Consider the following 5,849-nt stretch of genomic DNA (forward strand, 5'->3'; position numbering starts at 1 on the left):
TCTTTCTAAGCCCTATCCAAAACCCCACGTTACGGTCCAAAGAAAGACCTTTTGATCAGTCTTCGAAAGATGCCAAGTCATACAAACGGAAGTCGGGGATAACACCCCGATTCCCAATAGAGAAAAGGATCATGGATTGGAAATGAATTGATAGACGAAAGAATCCCCAGCAGAGAGAGTCATATCGGCAACACTCCAAATCCCCAGCTGGAAAGTGATACAAATGAGGGAGTCTTATCGGTGAAAATCTTCACGGACACCATAAGGCGATGAAAGCTGAGAGAAAAACCAAAATGAGAGAGGCTTGATAGTGAAAACCCTTCGGGCACTACAAGTCGAATAAAGATTGAGAATTAGATGGAAATCACCAGACAAAAATTGTGAAAGGCGATTAATGGCTGAGGATAGACCATATGTGCATGTCATGACCATTAGAGTTGGTATCCGCATTTGATAGGTTTTTATTTCATAGTTTCCTCATTAGGGAGTCATCTCTTTCCTTTGTCTTTTATTCTGTTCTTTTTTCTTATCTTCCTCTTTTCATAGAAAAAAAATTCCCCAGTAGAGTCTGTTTGGTCAGAACAAGTGAGAAATGACTTCAAAATCTGACATTAGCTTTCCAATTATGCAAGAACAGATCTGATTAGAACATCCAAATGGTCTAAGTCAGGAAGGAACAAGTGCGAGACCAGTGTCAAGAAAGATATCCCCAGCAAAAGGAGATTGACAAAAGGATGGACGAGCGTCAAGAGGTATATCCCCGCCGAAATCAAAGGTTATAGACCTCAAGGCCAACGCCCGTGGACAAATCAAGAAAGAACAGCGCGGAGAGCAATGGACATGATTTGGAAAATTCATATGAGACCAAAAGGTCGTGGAAATGCCAGTTTCCGAGCTATGCCACAAAAGAAGAGGGATATCCCCAGCAGAAAAGGTTGTTTTCTGTGGCACGAATGAACAAAGAATGCGGTTTGTCAGCAAAACATTGCAAAATCCTCAAGGGGAATCAACTATCAGGGAAAGGATACATGGTCAGATGGAAAACAACGTTGAGATGTTGGTGAATAAGGAATCGACAATAAGGTCGGAAGTTATCGCCCAAGTTTCAAGATAGCCGAACAACGCAAAGCAGGGCAAGTCATTCTAAGACTAGCAAGAATATCATCCCCAGCAAATAATATCATCCCAAGCAAGTTTTGATAGTGTAATGGAACGCAGAGCAGGGAAAGAGAAAGGGAAAAACCATCCCCAGTAGGAGTATCACAACCAACCACCACGTTTTAAATTAACAAATTTTGTTTGATTTGAAACAGGTAAAGGAAATGGCATTGATGATGGAAATGCATGCCACAAGGGAAATTATCAAACTGGGGCAGAAAATTTTCCTTTCATTTAGAAAATTTTCTGGAAGTCAGGTACCCATTTGGGGAAGAATAAAGATAGCACCAGTCTCAAGGGAAGTGGTCTTTGAATCAGTGTTACCCCCAGCATAATAAGTTTTAATGAAGGAAGTTGTTCCCCAGCAGACAGAACGAAAGGATGAAACTTGTGCGCGAAGAAGCAAAAGGCCAATGTCATTCCCAGCAGCCTTCAGACGAGTGAAACACTAGTTTTGAAGGAATCAAAATCTCTCAACAGTGTTATCCTCGACAGCATTATCCCCAGCTGATAACATTTTATCCCCAGCAATGTTGAGAGAGAAAAGTTTTGAAGGAAGTAGTTTTGGAAAAAGGGGAAGAAAGGAGATTCCCCCAGTATTATTATCCCCCAACAGGTAAGTAAATAATTCTCCAACAGTGTTATCCCCAGCAGTTTCGAGGGAAGACAACACAAGTTTTTAAGGAAAGCAGTTCTGTAAGAAGGTAATTCAGGAAGAAGGAAATAGTTCACGCATATGAGACGCACTTCCTAAATTAAGATTTCATTCATAGGAGACGCACTTCCTAGTTTAAAATCATTAAAGTTTTACCCCTAGGAGACGCACTTCCTAAGTTTATTTTTACCCCTAGGAGACGCACTTCCTAAGTTTAATTTCATGCATAGGAGACGCACTTCCTAAATTAAGATTTCATGCATAGGAGACGCACTTCCTAAATTAAGTTTTCATTAATAGGAGACGCACTTCCTAGTTTAAAATCATTAAAGTTTTACCCATAGGAGACGCACTTCCTAAGTTTATTTTACCCCTAGGAGACGCACTTCCTAAGTTTAATTTCATGCATAGGAGACACACTTCCTAAATTAAGGTTTCATTAATAGGAGACGCACTTCCTAAGTTTAATTTCATGCATAGGATACGCACTTCCTAAATTAAGATTTCGTGCATAGGAGACGCACTTCCTAAATTAAGATTTCATTAATAGGAGACGCACTTCCTAGTTTAAAATAATTAAAGTTTTACCCATAGGAGACACACTTCCTAAGTTTATTTTTACCCCTAGGAGACGCACTTCCTAAGTTTATTTTACCCCTAGGAGACGCACTTCCTAAGTTTATTTTTACCCCTAGGAGACGCACTTCCTAAGTTTAATTTCATGCATAGGAGACGCACTTCCTAAATTAAGATTTCGTGCATAGGAGACGCACTTCCTAAATTAAGATTTCATTAATAGGAGACGCACTTCCTAGTTTAAAATCATTAAAGTTTTACCCATAGGAGACGCACTTCCTAAGTTTATTTTTACCCCTAGGAGACGCACTTCCTAAGTTTATTTTTACCCCTAGGAGACGCACTTCCTAAGTTTATTTTTACCCCTAGGAGACACACTTCCTAAGTTTAATTTCATGCATAGGAGACGCACTTCATAAATTAAGATTTCATTAATAGGAGACGCACTTCCTAGTTTAAAATCATTAAGTTTTACCCATAAGAGACACACTTCCTAAGTTTATTTTTACCCCTAGGAGACGCACTTCCTAAGTTTATTTTCAGGCATAGGAGATGCACTGCCTAAATTAAGATTTCATGCATAGGAGACGCACTTCCTAGTTTGAATCATTGATGTTTCACCCCTAGGAGACGCGCTTCGTAGTCTGGGTCATTCAGGTTATATTTTTGCTTTAGGAGACGCACTTCCTAAATCGAGATTTCCTCCTAGGAGACGCACTTCCTAGTCTGGTTCATTTAAGTTCATTCGTAGGAGACACACTTCCTAGTTTAAATCATTGAAGTTTCACCCCTAGGAGACGCACTTGCTAGTCTGGGTCTTTCGGGTTATATTTTGCTTTAGGAGACGCACTTCCTAAAAATGAGAGTTTACCACTAGGAGACACACTTCCTGATTTTGGTTCATACAAGTTTTACTCGTAGGAGACGCACTTCCTAGTTTGGTTCATTCAGGTTTTATTTTTTAGCAAACGCATTTGCTCGTCAGAGTTTTGGGTTTTACTCATAGGAGACGCACATCCTGGCCTAGTCGTTAGTTTACTCTCACCATTGCATATAGTATAAGTGGTTTACAATATTGCTAACAATTCACAAATCTTCCTAGTGCAAACTGGGGCAGAAAATTTCCTTTGTTTTGTCTATTTTGTAGCAGTTAGGAGCCCCCCTGAAGAAAGGAATGACATTTTATTTTCAAAGTTGTTGTTCAGGTCAGGAGCCCCCCTGAAGAGCAGAATGACGATTTATTTTTCGAAGTTGTTGGTTGAAGTTGGGAGCCCTCCCATATAATAGAGGAATACTTTTCATGTCTTTACCAATTTAGCGCCCACCTGTATAACAAGGGAATACTTTTCATGTCTTTTCCAATTAGGCGTCCACCTGTATAACAAGGGAATACTTTCATGTCTTTAGCATTAGGCGCCCACCTGTATAACAAGGGAATATTTTTTAGTCTTTACATTTCAGGTCTTGAAATCTGTAACCCACCGAAAGGCAGAAGGTTACAACAAAAGATCCACAGCATAATGCAGGAAGCCGCATCCTCAAGCGGACAGAACAAAATGATGCAAACTGGTGTTCAGGAAAGCAAGAGGCAGGTGTCATCCCCGTCAGTTCTCGGAAGAAAGAAGCACCGGAATAGACGCAAGCCGACAAGAAAGCAAGGCATCAAGAACAAATGGAAGATAGATGGGATCTTGTAATCCGTAGTCTAGCCTAGCTTCGTGATTTTTCTAACAACATGCAACAGCAGTAACATTGCAATCCCATGGTAGTCCTAGCTACCAAAACTTCCCGAACTACATTGACCTGATTCCCTTTTAGCTAGGGATATGTAGGAAACCTTTGAAGCAGAGGTTCGGTCAGAGCTTTCAAAAAATGCTTCACACGGAGTACTCGAACGGGCAAAAATCGCTCGTATCCGCTCACTTTATCTTTGCACGAAAACCCTTCGTATTTTCGGACAAAGAGGGGCAGCTGTGAGCACGTGATTTTTGCTCTCTATGAGAATTACTCCCAAAAAATTCAAAATAAAATAATTTTCCTTTGTGTGCAATTTTTAAATTTTCGTGGCATTTTTGGATAATTATTTGTATTTTTGTCTGTACATGTTTATTTGTTAAATTAATAAAAAAATACAAAAATATGTCGAATTTGCACTTAGGATTTAATTCCACAATTAGAAGTAATTAAGTTTGTTTTACAAGAAAGAAAAAAATCATAAAAATAATGTACGTTGCATTTTTAGCATTTAATGTCCAAATTGTGTGATTTTATCGTAATTATTATTTAATTGTGTGTTAATTGTTATTGGGAGTTAATTTGCGCTTTTATAAATTAATTTAGTTCTATATGATAATTTAAGGATTTTTAGAATTTAGTTTCAGTTTAAGAAAAATAAAAGAAGAAAAGAGAGCAAAAAATATAAAGAAAATCGGAAATGGTCCTCTTCTCCAATTTTGAACCTAGGCCCAAAACACTTGTACCCAACCTTCCCCTACGACCCGGTCCATTTCAAACCGGGTCGACCCAGTCCATAACCCAAAGACCCAACACCCCTATCTCCCTATCTTACATTTCACAAAAAAAAAAAACCCTAAACCTAAAACTAATCCCATCTGCCCCCCTCTCTCTCGTCCTCACTCCATCGTCCCAAACACCCCAAACCTCAGCCAACCATGGCTGCCCCCCCTCACACCTCCATCACCTTCGATACAACCACCACCACCCCAGTCCAACGACGCCTCACCCTCACGCTACACACACACGCGACCACCACACACACACAGCTTCATCCAAGCTCCTACAATGGCAAACCTTTCACCATCTTCTTCGAGCTCGAGTGCGAGCTCTCATGGCCGTTGCTTCTTCTTCGTCGTCGCTAAACGACCAGTAGCTCCCTCATCGCCGACCACCATAGCCCATCAAACACCCCATCATCGAGCAAACAACCCTGCCGCGTCGTCGAAGCCATGAACGACGCACCAACAGCCTTCACCATCGCCGGCGACACGCAGTCACGCCTCACGACCAGCCCGTCGTTTTTGCTGCTTATGCTATGCCCATCTCCAGCATCATTGCACCTTAGCATCGAGAGGAAGTTTTGGACAGAATTGTCGCACCATCTCTGTTGGTTTTCTTTGATTCGATTTGAGTTTCGAAGTGATAAAATTCAAATGAGTGGAAGGTGAGGAATTAGCAGGTGTTCGTTTGAATGTTCGGGGTTTGGAGAGTTTGTTTCAGTGCTCATTTGTATTATTCTTCGAACATCAAATTGATTGGAGCAGTCGTTCGTCCAGGAAGATTCGAGTGATTTTGGTGCGATAATTGTTTCCGAGCAGGTTTGTTTACGTTCAAGTTCGTCATTGTTCCGATTCGGTTAGTTGGTTTAAGTTTCATTTATGTCCGTATTTTGTTTGATATTCTCGGATCTGAAATCAGTATATGTTTGATTCTTTTCTTGTTC

The sequence above is a fragment of the Nicotiana sylvestris genome, chromosome 9 (genome assembly GCF_000393655.2).
Source record: "Nicotiana sylvestris chromosome 9, ASM39365v2, whole genome shotgun sequence".
In the NCBI taxonomy this organism is placed as follows: Eukaryota; Viridiplantae; Streptophyta; class Magnoliopsida; order Solanales; family Solanaceae; genus Nicotiana; species Nicotiana sylvestris.